Here is an 18,987-nt window from a genome sequence, read left to right as displayed (position 1 = left end):
ATTATCTCTCTCAGATGGTAGATGAACCGACGAGGGGAGATTATTTGCTAGATCTGGTCCTGTCAAATAGACCAGATATAATTTCAGATCTACAGGTCTGGGAGCATTTGGGCACCAGCGATCATAATATGGTAAACTTCAAATTATTATTCAATAGAGCATTTGAAAGGGGAAATGCTAAAACCTAGAATTTTAGGAAAGCTGATTTCAACAAATTAAAGGAAAAACTTAATTGTGTCGATTGGGGCAATGTCATGGTTACTGGGGATACCGAACATACAGTAAATGGGGCAAGTTTAATGATATACTCCTAGAGTTCTGTAAAAACTTATACCTTCTGGTATAAAATGTCTAGGAATAAAAACAAAACCTCTATGGATAAATAAGACAGTAGAAAGTATAATAAAACAAATGGCATTCAAAATCTTGAAGGCTGAGAATACAGAAATAGCATTTCAGGAGTATAAGAATCTCAAAAGGAAATGTAAAAAATAAATCAAGCAAGCAACATTAGCTACTGAAACAAAAATGGACAAGGACATTAAAATAAATCTCACATTTTTTATAAATATATTAATGCCAAAAGGAAAACAAAGGATGGTATGGGTTCCTTAAAATATAACCAGTTAATTATAGAGGACAAAGAAAAGATTGAGATATTAAACAGTAACTTTTCATCTGTGTTCACCAAGGAACAAACTGTTCAAGGGAGCATTCAACAAGTCAAAAATCAAAGTTCACCACCTGATATTAATTTAACACAAGAAGAAGTAGGCCTGCATCTGAGTAAATTAAATATTGACAAATCCCCTGGGCCAGATGGCATTCATCCACGAATATTGAGTGAATTGAGCTCAGTAACTGACAGACCACTGTATCTCATCTTCTTAGACTCGCTTGTACCAGGATTGGTTCCTCAGGATTGGAGGATTGCTGATGTGGTACCAATATTTCAGAAAGGTAAGAGGGTGGATCCAGGCAACTACTATCCAATAATTTGTAAAAATATATTGCAGAAAATAATATAATAACTGACAGACAGCATGGATTCATGAAAGATAAGTCGTGTCTAACTAACATGTTGGGGTTCTATGAGGAGGTAAGTGCAAATATGGATATTGGTAAAGCAGTTGATGTGATTTATTTGGACTTTGCAAAAGCATTTGATACTGTACCACATAATAGCCTTATATTGAAGCTCCAGAAGCAGGGACTAGGGGAAACTATATGCACATGGGTAAGGAATTGGCTAAAAGATAGGAAACAAAAGTAGTCATAAATGGTATATTCTCTAAATGGGCTATAGTAAGCAGTGGGTTACCGCAGGGATCTGTGCTAGGACCGATCCTTTTTAATCTCTTTATTAATGACCTTGTGGATGGATTGATATTAAAGTGTCAATCTTTGCTGATAACTATGTAGGATATTAAAAAGATGTCAGAATGGACAGACACTTGTCAAATGAGATTTAATGTTAAGAATTGTAAATTAATGCACATAGGATGGAGAAATCCTATAGCTGCATATATATTAAATGGAAGTAAACTCGGGACTACAGAGCAGGAGAAGGACTTGGGTAATCAGGATACAAATAAGCTGAGCAGCAGTACTCAATGTCAGGCAGCAGCTGAAAAAGTAAACAAGATTTTAGGGTGTATAAAAAGAGAGATTAGATCCTGTGATACCAACGTATTGTTACCTGTTTATAAATCACTTGTAAGGCCACAGCTAGAATATGGATTGTTTTGGTTTTCAAATTTTGAAAAGAACATTCAGAAGTTAGTTTAAAGGCAGGGGCATTTGTGCAGATTTTAAACAAGTGCTGATTTTAATAAGTGCACAGCAGTTATTCATGGCATGAATCTAACATTCATCTCTCATCTCTTCATACAGGTATATATAATCAACTCATCTTTCATCTGCTGAATTCTAACTCCGCTTTCTGCTTATAGCAATGAAATGGTATATATCATTATTTGCAACTGAGCTTTTTCTTGGATGTTTAAATTTCATCCCACTTGCTCCTGAGGTTTATGATCCTGCTAGCATACAAGCATGTTTGTTGTTATTACAACTTATTGCCTCTTTTTGTTTAAAGTTAGATGATTGATTAACGTGCTAAACTGACAGAGATCTAAGCACAAACCTTACTATATAAGTAAACCTAGCTAAGGGTAAGCATTTATGCAGGGGGCATTTGTGCAGATTTTTTTAATAAGTGCACAGCAGTTATTCATGGCAGTTGTACAGGGCAGGAGACAGGTAAGGCATGCAAAACAATGAAACAAACTTGCTACACATTTTGGTGTATTGCAACATGTTTCCACCCTATGTATTTGTACCATTTATATGCTAGCTGCTTCAATTCCTCATTTCTATTGCTCTTTCACACACCCAGTACACTCCATCTATATCAGCCCTTCTCTCCTCTCCTATGTACTGCCCTCATGCTCTTTTCAAAATTATAAACCATCCAGATCCATTCACACCCACCATGCAACGTAATAGACACTCTCAAAAATCTCTTATCCATATGCTCACTCTCTCTATTCTCCTCCTTTTAGCAGGAGATATTGCACCTAATCAAGGACCTTCTTATAATAGTAAGCTCAATTCCTTCCCTGGCATATTCAGAAAACCCCTAAATCTCATTAATATTCCTTGCATACTTTCTGTCTCTTTTAACTGTGCCCTTTGGAACTCGCGCTCAGCATGTAACAAACTCTCCTTCATCCATGACTTCTTCCTTTCCAATTCCCTTAACCTCCTGGCTCTTACTGAGACCTGGATTCAGCAGACAGACACCACCGCAGCTGCTGCTCTCTCATATGGTGGCCTACAATTTTCTCACACCCCTAGACTTGACAACAGATCAGGTGGAGGTGTTGGTCTGTTGCTTTCCTCAAACTGCACTTTTCAGGTCAACCCTCCTGTTCCCTCACTTATCTTCCCTTCTTTTGAGGTCCACACTGTCAGGCTTTACAGACCCTTCTCCCTGCAAGTAGCAGTTGTGTATCGCCCTCCAGGCCCAACAAGTCAGTTCTTGGATAATTTTGCCACATGGCTTCCACATTTTCTAGCCTGTGACCTCCCCACTCTTGTCATGGGGGACTTTAACATCCCCATTGATGATCCCCTCTCCCCAGCTGCCACTCATCTTTTATCTCTAACCTCCTCTCTTGGCCTTTCACAACTAACTAACTCTCCTACACATGAAGGTGGGAATATGCTGGACCTGGTCTTCTCCCGTCTCTGCTCAGTGCATGATTTCACTAACTCCCCTCTCCCACTCTCTGACCACAACCTTCTTTCATTCTTGGTCAAGAGCTGTCAACCCACTCAGGACACCTCCACTTACCTCCCATATAGGAATATACATGTCATTAACAACCAGAAATTTCTGAAGAAGTTGCAGTCATCACTGGCTCCAATATCCTCCCTCTCATGTCCTGACTCTGCTGTAAAACATTATAATGAAACCATACAGAGCGCCCTAGATGAAACTTCACCTGCTACACGCAGAGCAACTCGGCACAGACGGCAGCAGCCCTGGCACACGTTGCAAACATGCTTTCTCCAGCGGTGTTCCAGGTGCGCTGAACGCTTGTGGAGAAAATCCAATCTAGCCGAAGATTTCATCCATTATAAGTTTATGCTCAAAACATACAATGCTGCCCTTCACCTCTCCAAACAAGAATACTTTAACACCCTCATCACCTCTCTAGCCAACAATCCTAAACGACACTTTGATACTTTCCATTCCCTCCTAGGACCAAGAGTTCTGGCCCCATTCACCAACCTCAGTGCAGATGACCTGGCCAATTATTTTAAAGAAAAAATTGCCCATTTACGCCAGGAAATTTCCTCCCAGGCTCATAACACCACACATAACACCACACATTGTCTGACCTCCTACACTTCATCTAGCTCACTTTCACTCTTTGATCCAGTCACAGAAGAAGTCACCAGGCTCCTAGCATCTTCTCGCCCTACTACCTGCACCAGTGACCCTATTCCCTCACATCTCCTTAAATCTGTCACCTCAGCTGTCACCACTCACCTAACTAAAATATTCAATCTCTCACTCTCTTCTGGTGTCTTTCCCTCCTCCTTCAAACATGCCAGCATACACCCATTACTTATAAAACCATCTCTGGACCAAAATTGTGCCGCTAACTACAGACCTGTCTCTAATCTCACATTCATCTCCAAACTCCTGGAACGTCTGGTCCACTCCCGTTTAATCCGCTGTCAGATAATTCTCTCCTCTACCCTCTACAATCCGGTTTCCACTCCTTACATTCTACTGAAACTGCTCTTACTAAAGTCTCTAATGATTTACTAACAGCTAAATCTAATGGTCACTACTCCCTGCTGATCCTCCTGGATCTCTCTGCTGCATTTGATACTTTGGATCACCAGCTCCTATTCACTATGCTCCGCTCTATCAGGCTCAAGGACACCGTTCTTTCCTGGTTCTCCTCTTACCTCTCTGACCGCTCATTCACTGTATCCTTTGCCGGATCCTCTTCCTCCCCTCTTCCCCTTACGGTCGCTGTTCCTCAGGATTCAGTCCTTGGCCCCCTCCTTTTCTCTCTATACACAGCCCCTATTGGACAAACAATCAGCAGATTTGGTTTCCAGTACCATCTCTATGCTGATGACACCCAACTGTACACATCTTCTCCTGACATCACCCCTGCACTATTACAAAATACTACCGATTGTTTGTCCGCTGTCTCCAACATCATGTCCTCCCTCTATCTAAAACTGAACCTGTCAAAAACTGAACTTCTGCTGTTTCCTCCCTCTCCTAACCTTCCGAAACCCAATATTACCATTTCTGTGTGTGGCTCTACAATTACGCCGCAGCAGCACGGCCGCTGTCTTGGCATTATATTTGACTACGATCTCGCCTTCACTCCCCACATTCGTTCACTTGCTCGTTCTTGTCAATTCCACCTCAAAAACATATCAAGAATTCGACCTTTTCTTACCGTTGACTCTGTAAAAACTCTTACTGTCGCTCTCATTCATTTTCACCTGGATTATTGTAATTCTTTACTAATTGGTTTCCCTGTTACTAAACTCTTCCCTCTCCAATCCATTCTGAATGCCGCAGCCAGGATCATTTTCCTCTGCAACCGCTTCACTGATGCCTCTGCTCTTTGCCAGTCATTGCACTGGTTGCCTATCCCTTACAGAATTCAATATAAACTTATCACTCTCACTCACAAAGCTGTCCACGGTTCCGCACCACCCTACATCTCCTCCCTCATCTCTGTCTATCACCCCACCCGTGCCCTCCGCTCTGCTAATGACTTAAGACTGACATCCTCAACAATTCGAACCTCCCACTCCCGTCTTCAAGATTTCTCACGAGCTGCGCCTAAGCTCTGGAACATACTACGAAGAGCAGGGGTCCCCAAAATTTTTACACAGGGGGCCAGTTCACTGTCCCTCAGATCGTGGGAGGGCCGGACTATAAGAAAAACGATGAAAATCCCTATGCACACTACACGTGTGCTCTCTCCCCCATATAGGTCCCATGCCACCCCCCATATAGGTCCCATGCTCTTCCCCCATATAGGTCCCATGCAGTCTCCCTCATATAGGGCCAGCTCTTTACCCCATATAGGTCCCATGCCCCCCCATATAGGTCCCATGCACTTCCACCATATAGGTCCCATGCAGTCTCCCTCAAATAGGTCCCATGCAGTCTCCCCCTTATAGGTCCCATGCAGTCTCCCTCATATAGGGCCAGCTCTTTCCCCCATATATGTCCCATGCTCTTCCCCCATATAGGTCCCATGCAGTCTCCCCCATATAGGTCCCATGCAGTCTCCCCCATATATGTCCCATGCAGTCTCCCTCATATAGCGCCAGCTCTTTCCCCCATATAGGTCCCATGCTATTCCCCCATATAGGTCCCATGCAGTCTCCCCCATATAGGTCCCAAGCAGTCTCTCCCATATAGGTCCCATGCAGTCTCCCTCATATAGGTCCCATGCAGTCTCCCTCATATAGGTCCCATGCAGTCTCCCCATATAGGTCCCATGCAGTCTCCCCCATATAGGTCCAATGCAGTCTCCCTCATATAGGGCCAGCTCTTCCCCCCATATAGGTCCCACGCCCCCCCATATAGGTCCTATGCTCTTCCACCATATAGGTCCCATGCAGTCTCCCTCATATAGGTCCCATGCAGTCTCCCCCATATAGGTCCCATGCAGTCTCCCCCTCATAGGTCCCATGCAGTCTCCCTCATATAGGTCCCATGCAGTCTCCCTCATATAGGTCCCATGCAGTCTCCCCCTCATAGGTCCCATGCAGTCTCCCTCATATAGGGCCAGCTCCTTCTCCCATATAGGTCCCATGCTCTTCCCCCATATAGGTCCCATGCAGTCTCCCCCATATAGGTCCCATGCAGTCTCCCTCATATAGGTCCCATGCAGTCTCCCTTATATAGGGCCAGCTCTTTCCCCCATATAGGTCCCATGCTCTTCCCCCATATAGGTCCCATGCAGTCTCCCCCATATAGGTCCCATGCAGTCTCCCTCATATAGGTCCCATGCAGTCTCCCTCATATAGGTCCCATGCAGTCTCCCCATATAGGTCCCATGCAGTCTCCCCCATATAGGTCCAATGCAGTCTCCCTCATATAGGGCCAGCTCTTTCCCCCATATAGGTCCCACGCCCCCCCCCCATATAGGTCCCACGCCCCCCCCCATATAGGTCCCATGCTCTTCCACCATATAGGATCCCATGCAGTTGTGGCGCCCTGGACTAGCCAGGTCGTCACAGGTACTACAACATGCACCCCCACCCCGAGACAGGCACATCAGCCAGACACAAAATCCTTGTTGCCTCCCTCCAGGGGCTGATGTCCACACCAGGTGGGGTGGAGCCAGGCGGTTGGCCCCACCCACTGAGGAGTTCACAGTCCTGGAGGCGGGAAAAGGAAGTCAGAGAGAGATCAGTTAGGGAAGTGAAGGAGAGAGGAGTGAAGTGGTAGTCGAGGAGCAAACTGACCGTGTCCGGGTGTGTGGCCCGGGCACCAAGAGCAAGGTTAGCAGGCGGTGGTGGCCGTCTGCAGGAGAGGCAGCTCAACGCGGAACCGTAGGACCGGGGACGGGCGGTGGCCCGCCGGTACCGAATTGGGGAGCGAAGTGAAGCCAGCACACACAGGCAGGGCCTACGGACTCCGACCAGGCTTGGAGTCGCCATTAGAGGTCAAATCCGTCAGTGACCGGAACCCCAGGGGTTTCCTAACAGCCAAGATCCGATTGAAGGCAACCGTCCAACCAACAAAAAAAAGGAAATACAGCTACCGCCACAGCTAGAGTTCCATGGGCCAGAGCCTGTGGGCAAAAGGGCTCCTCCGGCACATATACACACTGGGGAGCGGGTTAGCGGTGGGAATCCATCGGGACCAAACATACACACAGGTGAGGGGAAAGGCAGCCACCACCAACCGTCCGGGAGAAACTACAGCAGCCGGCTGCGGGACCCGTCCATCCAGCCGTTTGGTTTACCAGAGACTTTGTGTACATTTGTGGCTGATGAGTACTACCGTGCCATCCGGCACCGCGCTGCGCAGTCCAAGCAACCCTGTACCTTGCCAACCCTGCCTCCCCGTCACCTCACCGAGCCCCGGGACAACCGACCCCTACCCACGGAGGGGAAAACAACATCCCAGCTGCTCCCTGCCATCGCTCCCGGGATCCCCGTTACCAGCAGCGGTGGTGCCCAACTTCACCACAACCCGTGGGTGGCGTCACGGACCAAATCCCCAAAACCAAACTACCCCCTTTCACTCACGGGCGAGGAGCGCCGCTCGAGTCCCCGGATCCGGCCCACCGCTCGAGCCACCAAGCAGCCATAGCAGCAGCGACGGACCCGAGCGTTAGCGAGCGCAGCGGCGGCGCCCTCCCCGCCCGCGACAAAGTCTCCCTCATATGGGGCCAGGTCTCTCCCCCATATATGTCCGGCTCTCCCCCATATAGGTCCCATCAATCCCCCATATAGATCCAGCTCTCTGATCCTCCTCCATGCCCAGTAAAAAAAAGTGAAAATACACTTTACCTAGCACTGCAGCCGCTCCCGCGCTGTGGTCCCGGCTCCTCTGTCTTCGGCTGTAAGGTCTAGATGAGCACGTCGTGCGTCATGACGTGATCATTCTAGGTCTGGACGACGAGCGACGAGCGTCTACACAGGAACGAGACTTCCCATATAGCGCTTGGCGGGTTATTTCAATTGTAAGCGCCTGTGCGCTTACAATTGATATAACACAAGGAGATTGTGATGCGGGCCGGGTAAATGGCCTCCAGGGGCCGGATGCGGCCCGTAGTTTGGGGACCCCTGACCAAGAGCAATCCGATTAATTCCCAACATCCACACCTTTAAGCGGGCCCTAAAAACATATTTCTTTAGACTAGCCTATCACCTCACTGCCCTGATCTAATCTAGTCCCTTTCTGCCCTTCAAATAATGACTTCCAGTTTTTGTCCCCTGTACCTGTATACATTTTCACCGACGGGTTCATGCAACTGCTTTTGAATACCCTATTAAATCGATGGCTGGACCATATATGACAAGCTATTCTCCCCCCCCCATTCACCTTTTGTGTCTCCCCTATTTCCTCATAGACTGTAAGCTTACGAGCAGGGCCCTCACTCCTCCTGGTATCTTAATTTTGTTATTTTGTATTGTCTCATATTGTCTGTACATGTCCCCTCTTAATTGTTAAGCGCTGCGGAAAATGTTGGCGCACTAGAAATGAAACTTATTATTATTATTATGGGTCTTCCTAGCTTGAGAATACCAACCCTCAGCTGCGAGGCTTTATCTTGGCATCAAAACTGGGGGGAACGCACACCGGCTTTTTACGTTTTTTTTTTACTGTACGATATAGACCCGCCCACCGGCGGCTGTGATTGCTCGCAGTCTGACAGCTGTCACTCAGCTTGGGGGTGGGTCTGACTGCAACCAATCACAGGGTGAAGAAGTAAATATGTAATTAGGCTAATGAGCGGGTGCAGTGATTATGTGATGAGGCTAATAAGCGGGTAGGGAAGAAGAGAGGCAGCAGGTGCAGTGTGACAGCCGCGCGGCACCTGTGATCGGTGAGTATGAAGCGGAGAGACAGCGAGAGAGACTAAGTGGCGTAATACTGTCACATCCTCATTATCAGAATCCATATGTGAGTCAGAAATGCATGCTCCAGGCTCTCCCCATTCACTTTCATCCCTTCCCCATCCATTTCAGCCTTTAACTCAGGTCCCCAGACCTCTTTCTTGGGTCCAGCAGAAAATTACTCGCTTTTCTAATTGACTTGCATTGTACTCGCTATTCGGAACAAATTTACGACTCGTTACGAGTGTAGCGATTACGAATATTACGGTGCTCGCTCATCTCTAGTTAAGATGCTCTGGTCTCAAATTATCAAAGCTTGTATGCCAAAAAAATTGTCATACAAGCTTTGAAAAGTCTAAAAAATTTGGATCAATTCAGATTCATGCGAAATTTTGGTGGCCTTTGGCATTTTCACTACAAAATTGGCAGAGCTTGGGTGGGATGGGGCGTGATAGCAAAGCTCCTTTAATTCATGACGAGCTGTACCCCTATGCCAGAAATCCCACTCCAGTCCCTGATGGGAGTAATATTTCTAGCATAGCACAAGGAGGCACACTCCAGATTCATGAAGAGGCATTCACCACTTCATCAATCAGGAGTGGCCTCCGCATAAAATAGGCCCCTTATGTTATAAAAATGGTTCCTTTTCAAAGGATCATTGTAATAATGGACAAAAAACAAAAGGATTTTATATGTTTGCTATCCAAGTGATTATTTTTGTTGTGGGGCTACCCACAAATAGAGATGAGCGGACCCGTTGAAGTTTGGGTTCGGCTTTTTCAGCCAGACTTTAGATAAGGTTCAGTTCGGGACCTGGACTTGACCTGAACCCCATTAGAATTCATTCATTGGGCAGTTTGAGTTTTCGCCCACATGCAACCGGCTATAAACAGTATTTCCGGGGAAGGGAGGGCGGATTTTTCCCTTTTACACACTACATTCTATAACGATGTTTTTACCCCCAGTGAAAGCCGTTCAACCACTGCAAGCGGCTCGCACTGGGCCGAACACCGAGCGTACCCGAGCACACCGATGCTAGATCGAGTAGTTAGGATACATAAAGCACCAAAACTCTGAATTCTAACACTGATTTTTCTATAAAATCAGCGTTTGATATAAACACTGAACTTTACTATTTAGATTCGCTCGTCTCTGCCCACAAACCTTTATTACAGTTTATAATATGGGTGTAGAAGAGACCAGAACTGAAAGAGAGCTATCTCTTTGTGAAGAGCAAGTAACATTTATGATACCTATGCTGGGGTTTTGTGAATTTAATGGGATTCTGTCACTAAATGTTTGCCCCTTAATTAAACATCAGGATAATGTAAGGCACAAGTCCAGAGAAAATGAGTATTTAAGGGGAAATACAGATGATTAGCAGCTGAAGGAAAAGGAGCTCCCTTGGGTCCTAAAGGGAAAAGAATAAAAACCCAACAGAGGAGCTACCTAGTACACTGAATACTGACAGCAGCAACAATAGAAAGTTAGGAACCATGTTGCGCAGCGAAACGCTGTGACCTTCTATTGCCGGACACCTAAGGACTATCTCCATAAGCTCTGTATAACCCTGCCCCCACCCCTGATTGGCAGCTTCCTGTCTATGCTCATTGTAGACAGCTGCCAATCAGTGGTGTGAGTGGGGTTATACACAGCAGCATTTTGAGAAATGGTAGATTTTAAGCAGATAAAAATGATTTTTATAAAAACTTCAGCAAGCAGCCAAGGAAGTGACACATCGCTGGAATCAGTCTCTGCTTATCAAGGTCGATTGGACACCCGTTTGAGGTAGCTTTATTCCTCTTAACCCCTTCACGACCTTTGACGGATACATCCGTCATGGTGCCCTGGTACTTAAAGCCCCATGCCGGATATATATATTCGGGAAGGAAAGGACCTGTACCTGACCTCAGGAGGGGTGGTGTCTCCTCCCTGGACCTATGGAGGTTGTGATTGGCTGACAAACGCCGCACAGCCAATCACAGCCAGTGTAATGTTTCAGCCATTGAAAATGACTGAATCATTGAAATCCAGCTATGATCACTGCAGCTGTAGCACTGATCATTGGCTGGAGCTGGGTGACCTTTGCTGCACCCTCCCCCAGCTCTGATTGGAGAGATCGGCCTTGTGACCGATCTCTCTAATCACCGTGGATCTGGGGTCGGAGATCTGTAGGTGATCGCTCTCCTCAGCTTGCCCATCTGTGGAAGCTGAGGAGAACGATCCCTGAGGGTGGGTGACTATCGGTAAGTCACTGCCCCCGATCCACTGCTGTTCCCGATCATCCACCGCTGCAGCCACTGCCCCAGATCATTCGCCGCCTTCCATCTCCTTCGCCGCTGCTCTCCTCCGCCCCTGCTCTGCTCCGCCCCTGCATCGCCGCTGCACTGCTCCTTCTGCTGCCCCCCCTGCATCTGCCGTCGCCCCCCATGCATCTGCTGTCGCCCCACCTGCATCTGCCTCCGCCACCCCTGCATCTGCCATCGCCACCCCTGCATCTACCGTCGCCCCCCCCCTGCATCTGCCGCTGTTCCCCCTGTATCTGCTCCCGCACTGTCCCCCATCAGCCACTGCCCCCCTGCATCTGCCACTGCCCCCTTGCATCTGCCACTGCCCCCTGCATCAGCCACTGCCCCCTGCATCTGCCACTGCCCCCCTGCATCTGCCACTGCCCCCTTGCATGTGCCACTGCCCCCTTGCATCTGACACTGCCCCCTTGCATCTGCCACTGCCCCCTGCATCAGCCACTGCCCCCCTGCATCTGTCACTGCCCCCTGCATCAGCTACTGCCCCCTGCATCTACTGTCGCCCCCCCCGCATCTGCCGCCGTTCCCCCTGCATCTGCTCCCGCACTGTCCCCCATCAGCCACTGCCCCCCTGCATCTGCCACAGCCCCCTGCATCTGCCACTACCCCCTGCATCTGCCACTGCCCCCTGCATCTGCCACTGCCCCCTTGCATCTGCCACTGCCCCCTGCATCAGCCACTGCCCCCTGCATCTGCCACTGCCCCCCTGCATCTGCCACTGCCCTCTTGCATGTGCCACTGCCCCCTTGCATCTGACACTGCCCCCTTGCATCTGCCACTGCCCCCTGCATCAGCCACTGCCCCCATGCATCTGCCACTGCCCCCTGCATCAGCTACTGCCCCCTGCATCTACCGTCGCCCCCCCCCGCATCTGCCGCCGTTCCCCCTGCATCTGCTCCCGCACTGTCCCCCATCAGCCACTGCCCCCCTGCATCTGCCACAGCCCCCTGCATCTGCCACTGCCCCCTGCATCTGCCACTGCCCCCCTGCATCTGCCACTGCCCACCTGCATCTGCCACTGCCCCCCCTGCATCTGCCTCTGCCCCCCCCCCTGCATCTGCCACTGCCCCCCTGCATCTGCCGTTGCACTCCATCAGCCGCTGCGCCCCTCCCCGATCTGCTGCCCGAGCTCTCCCATCCTCTTCATCTGCTGCCCCCTCTCGGATCTGCTGCCTCCTCCATCTGCTGCCTTCTCCATCTGCTGTGATCCTGCCGCCTACATCCATCCTGTAAGGTAGCTATCCCCAATCTCACATCTCACTCCCCTTCCACAATCCCCCCATCCTCCGCCACTCCTGCATCCGTTGCGCCCTCTTCCATCCTCCATCCATCCTTTTTTCCAGCTCACCTAGTCCCCCCCCCTTTTGCAGCACATCCGTGCGTGCGTCCTGATTTTTTTTCTGTAAACTAAGAAGGAAATACAAAGAAACTTAGTTTAGGGCCAGTAAAATTATACTGTAGTAATCGTCAACTACAGTATTTTTTACTGAATATTTTAAGGGTCAGCCCAGTGCCACACATGAGATCGATGCATGAGTCTCGCATCGCATCATCCGGCACGGTCGCTCTCTTCCAGACAGGAGTGTGTTGCTGTGCTGGATGATGCGATTCAAGATTCGTTCATCGCTCTCACGTGTGGCACTTGCCTTAGTGTCAATTGCAGGCGCTCATTTTTTATTTTGTTTTACTAACGTCTGTATTTTTTATTTCGCCAAACTAATTTTTTTGTATGGGGGGGGTCTAGTTTCCAAAATTGGGTCACATGTGGGGAAGCTCCACTGTTTTCGGCACATCAGGGGGATCTCCAAACGCAACATGGTGCGGCTAACAATTCCAGCTAATTTTCCATTTAAAAAGTCAAATGATGCTCCTTCCCTTTGGAGATCTGCCGTGCGCCCAAACAGTGTTTTTTTTGCCACATATGAGGTATCAGCGTACTCAGGAAAAATTGCCCAACAATTTTGCTGTCCATTTTATCCTGTTACCCCTGTAAAAATTAAAAAATTGAGCCTAAAATAACATTTTTGTTGCAAAAAAAGTACTTTTTTGTTTTTATGGTTCAATGTATGAAGCACGTGAGGGTTCAAAGTGCTCATTACCCATTTAGATTTATGCCATGGGGGAGTCTAGTTTCCAAAATGAGGTCACTTGTGGGGGAGCTCCATTGTTTAGGCACCTCAGGGGGTTTCCAAACGCAACATGGCATCCGCTAATAATTCCAACCAATTTTGCTGTGAAATGGCGCTCCTTCTCTTCTGAGCCCTGCCGTGTGCCCAAACAATTACTTTCCACCACATATGAAGTATCTGTGTACTCAGGAGAAATTGCACAATACATTTTATGGTGCATTTTTTCCTGATACCCTTGTGGGAAAAAAAACTACCCAGTTGAAATAACAATTTTGTGGTAAAGAAATATATATATATATATATATTTTCACGGCTGAACATTCTAACCTTTTGTGAAGCCTCCAGGGGTTAAAAGTGTTCACTAAACATCTTGATAAATTCCATGAGGGCTCTAGTTTCCAAAATGGGGTCACTTGTGGGGAGCTCCATTGTTTAGGCATCTCAGGGGGTCTCCAAACACAACATGACATCCGCTAATGATTCCAGACAATTTTGCGTTTGAAAAGTCAAATGACGCTCCTTGCCTTCCAAGCCCTGCCGTGCGCCCAAACAATTGATTTCCACCACATATGAGGTATCTGTGTACTCAGTAGAAATTGCACAATCAATTTTATGGTGCATTTTTTCCTGATACCCTTGTGAAAATGCTACATTTTATGGCTAAAGTAACATTTTTGTGTAAAAAAGTAAAATTTTTATTTTTTCCTTCCACATTGCTTTGGTTGTTGTGACGCTCCTAAAGGGTTAATAAACTTCTTGGATGTAGTTTTGAGCAGTGTGAGGGGTACAGATTTTAGAATGGGGTCACGTTTGGGTATTTTCTGTCACCTAGGCCTCTCAAAGTCATTCCAAATGTGGTAAACATTTTTTTTGTACATTTTGTTGGAAAAATGAGAAATTGCTGATGAACTTTGAACCCTTCTAACTTCAAAACGAAAAAAGACTTTGTTTCGAAAATTGCACTGGTGTAACGTAGACAAGTGGGAAATGTTATTTAGTAACTATTTTGTGTGACATATCTCTCAGATTTATGGACATAAAATTTCAAATTTTGAAAATTGCGAATTTTTCAAACGTTTCGCCAAATTTCCAAAGTTTTCACAAATGCAAAAAATATTGACCTAAATTTATCACTGACATGAAGTACAATATGTCTCGAAAAAACAATGTCAGAATTGCTGGGATCTGTTGAAGCTTTCCAGAATTATAACCTGTCAAAGTGACACTGGTCAGAATTGCAAAAAGTGGCCTGGTCTTTAAGGTGAAAACAGGCTGGGGGATGAAGGGGTTAATCTATAAACCACATCCCAAAGCCATACGCTATTAAATGTTATATATTTAATCTGAAAAGTTGGCAGTATTTATAAAAATATACAAAAGATGATGCAAAGGGGAAAACAATACAGTATATACAATTACATAAAATAAAAGGGAATAAAGCAAGAAAATAAATGAACCTGGGTCACAGAAATTCCTTCAGATTTCTGGAGGGAAGGACTCCAAAGGAACGTGGAACAATCCCACACAGCAATGTTCCTTTCATTGAACAAGGATCATAATTGGCATCAGCTTTTTATTAACACAAGTTACACCCACATACTTCCCCTCTGGTGACTCATAAAAGGCTGGACTTCAGATAACGATAGGATGTGTCTAAATCTTAGAAAATGATAAGATTCCCAACTTTTACAATATCTCCATCCCTGGAGGTCCCAAGGGGGATATATTCTGGCATCTTTCCTGTCACGATTTTATCTGTTCATAGATAGGAGACATTGCATAGATATTTTCATCTATGTGGTCCATATCTATTGGGTGAGACCCCGACCATAACCCAATGATGTGAAACGATGCTTTGCATTCTCTGTTTTATCACAAATTCGAACATATGACTTTCATATCTATTATATCAATACAGTTCATTATACCTTACTTTGTATTTTCTATAAGGGGAAACAAATTATTTGAACTTATCTGCTATTTTTCAGTACAACTGCTGCTCTTAACTCTACCATTCATAAATCTGTCCTTTTCTGCATTCTTGTAAATTCAAGCTGAGATTGGCTTCACACCTGCTAGAGGATTCTCTTTAATTACCTGTTTCCAAAGGAGAGGGTCAGCTGTATAGGGGTCTTGTTGAGTCTTTATGGATTTTGTAATTTCTATATGACACAAGACTACATATTGATGTTTTCCAAAATTGAGCTTTTATTCCCTTGAAAGCGAAGGTCATTTTTTGGACACTTTCCTCATCTTGGTGCTCGAAGAGTTCAATAAAATCAGAAATATTACACTCCCAAAATAACCTACATGGAAAAGAAAAGGATGTTCTAAAATTATTTTGCAATGATTCAGATATAGTAACTCTATAAGCCAACAAGGGGGATGGAATAGTCATCCAAAACATGGATGACTATATAAGGAAGCTCAGAATATTCTCTCCAACCCCATACACTAAGGGATTACAACTATGGATCCATTCTACATTTCTCAAAATAGAAGCATTTGAGGAAGGAATCTTAAAGAGAACCAACCGCCAACCAACATATTGTATAACGATTTAGAACAGACATCAGCTGGATTGATTGCAATCTACGGTAAGTAGTATTATTTTCCAAAATGTCATATTCTCATTTTTTATATAAAGAGGCATCCAATAGCACTATATACATCCCGCCTTGTCTGACTTACGTATAACCAAATAGTTGTTATTTTTTAGTTTACAGATGGCAATATAATGATTTCTTGTTAAATTATATACTATTTTATTTTTATTGGAGGAGACATAACGGGGCAGAGCCAACTGATCCTTTTCTATCATATTCTGGAACATGTCTAATGATGGTACGCGAGATGTTACTGCATAATAATGAGTGTTTGAGACCTTTGGTTTAACATCATGACCCCCACCAATTCTTCCAAATTACGATCCTCATCCAATTAGTTTAGCATTACAATGGTCTTTTGTTCAGAGGAGAATCCTTCAAATTAATTACACGTAAATTTATTACTAGAGTAAAGGCCGCTTTACACGCTGCGACATCGCTCATGCGATCTCGTTGGGGTCACGCAATTTGTGACGCACATCCGGCCGCTTTAGCGATGTCATTGCGTGACACCTATGAGCGATTTTGAATCGTCGCAAAAACGTTCAAAATCGCTCATCGGTGACATGCCCCCCTATTCCCAATTATCGTTGCTGCTGCAGGTACGATGTAGTTTGTCGCTCCTGCGGCAGCACACATCGCTATGTGTGACACCGCAGGAACGAGGAACCTCCTCTTACCTGCTGCCTCCTGCAATGAGGAAGGAAGGAGGTGGGCGGGATGTTACGTGTAAAGCGGCCTTAAGTCTGACTTGAAACATTTCTATCATCAGCAAAAAAATGCCACTGACAAACTTTAACCATCTGTGCAGGACTCCGATCTGCTTAACCGTTAAAGCGGGCTTTACACGCTACGACATCGCTAATGCGGAGTCGTTGGGGTCACGGAATTCGTGACGCACATCCGGCTGCATTAGCAATGCCGTTGCGTGTGACATCGATAAGCGATTTTGCATCGTTGCAAAAACGTGCAAAATCGCTAATCGGCGACACGGGGGTCCATTCTCAAATCTCGTTACTGCAGCAGTAACGAGGTTGTTCCTCGTTCCTGCGGCAGCACACATCGCTGCGTGTGACGCCGCAGGAACGAGGAAGTTCCCTTACCTGCCTCCCGGCCGCTATGCGGAAGGAAGGAGGTGGGCGGGATGTTACGTCCCGCTCAGCTCCGCCCCTCCGCTGCTATTGGGCGGCGGTTCAGTGACGTTTCAGTGACGTCGCTGTGACGCCGCATGGACCGCCCCCTTAGAAAGGAGGCGGTTCGCCGGTCACAGCGACGTCGCCGGACAGGTAAGTATGTGTGACGGCTGTGGGCGATGTTGTGCGGCACGGGCAGCGATATGCCCGTGTCGCGCAACAGATGGGGGCGGGTACCCACGCTAGCGATATCGGGACCGATATCGCAGTGTGTAAAGTAGCCTTTAGACAGTTGGTATCAAAACCACAACATTATGTCACGCCAGAGCGTACAGCATAACACCAGGGTAACAATGGAAATGGTAAAAAAGGAAGGCCCTGATGATAGGAAGAAGAGACAACTCACCCGTGTCTATACCCTATGCTCCATAATGTCACGGGTCCTTCACCCCCCTGTCGTTATCACGTGCCTAGGCACTCATTCACTCTGGCTACTGAGACAGCCAGCAGTAGTCTCATCACTGCAGTAGCACAACAGGTAAAGGAGATAAAGGAAAAATAAACACAGAAAGCAAAAACAATATAAAACTGTACCAATGCAGCTAAACACCACAGCAGTAATAATCACAACTCCTCAGCTTCTTTCAGACACAGGCCCCTTCCAAAGAGGTCAGCATAGAATTAGACTCTATAACTGGCATCAAATGGCAAGACACGTGACTTTTTATATTGAAGGGAAGTGGTCACATAAGAGATGTACCTGAGATTAAGGCTACAAAGGATAGCCAGATTGGAAAGAATCCTTAACCCCTACAGCACTAAAAGAAAGTAGATTCACTCAAATCAAGTTGTAGACCTGTGAACAATAAGGTGCTGTGACCTTCTGATCTCAGACTCACCAGAGGTCTCCCCAGAGCAGGACACACTCATAAAATATCCATAAATTCATTCATCGTCAAGTTCATTTTTTCTTCTTCCGTATTGGAGATCTTCTCATATCCTTCTTATTGGTTCTCCTTCCTCCTCTTCATTTTCTGATTCTGAAATTCTCTGAATGACGTATTAGAATGAACATTTTCTCTTTGATAATCACATTTATCAGGATTAAGGCCGCTTTACACGCTACAAGGTATCTTACGATGTGTCGGCGGGGTCATGTCGTAAGTGACGCACATCCGGCATCGTAAGGTATGTTGTAGCGTGTGACAGCGGCGTGCAATTGCGATTGAACGAAAAAACGTTCATCGCATGCACGTCGTTCATTTCTGAAAAATTGAACGTCAGGTTGTTCATCGTACCCAGGGTAGCGCACATCGCAGTGTGTGACACCCCGAGAACGATGAACTGCAGCTTACCTGCATCCTGCGGCTCCCGCCCGGCAATGCGGAAGGAAGGAGGTGGGCGGGATGTTTACGTCCCGCTCACCTCCGCCCCTCCGCTTCTATTGGCCGGCTGCCGTGTGACATCGATGTGACGCCAAACGTCCTTCCCACTCCAGGAAGTGGATGTTCGCCGTCCACATCGAGGTCGTATGGACGGGTAAGTACGTGTGACAGCTTTTGAACGAATGTGCGGCTCATGCAACAAATTGCACGAGCCGCACAAACAATGGGGGCGCGTGCGATCGCATACGAGATCGCACACGCAATTGAAAGGTGTAAAGCAGGCTTAACAGTCTGAA

General features: G+C 46.6%; 1 protein-coding gene across 2 annotated transcripts in view; it reads right to left on the bottom strand.

The window, feature by feature from the left end:
* LOC142259314 (uncharacterized) overlaps positions 1-18,987 on the bottom strand; it is an 89,823-nt gene that overhangs the window by 53,201 nt on the left and 17,635 nt on the right. Inside the window, exons 2-3 of one of the 2 annotated variants that reach the window (XM_075331784.1) lie at positions 17,713-17,827; positions 15,665-15,873 (exon numbers count right to left, since the gene is read on the bottom strand). The gene's annotated coding sequence lies outside the window, so the exon portion shown is untranslated. Of the gene's footprint in view, positions 1-15,664; positions 15,910-17,712; positions 17,828-18,987 lie in introns of those variants that run through there. The other variant, XM_075331785.1, reaches the window with a different exon arrangement.

This window comes from Anomaloglossus baeobatrachus (genome assembly GCF_048569485.1).
Source record: "Anomaloglossus baeobatrachus isolate aAnoBae1 chromosome 5 unlocalized genomic scaffold, aAnoBae1.hap1 SUPER_5_unloc_7, whole genome shotgun sequence".
NCBI classification, from domain to species: Eukaryota; Metazoa; Chordata; class Amphibia; order Anura; family Aromobatidae; genus Anomaloglossus; species Anomaloglossus baeobatrachus.
This window is presented reverse-complemented; position numbering and strand designations above follow the sequence as displayed.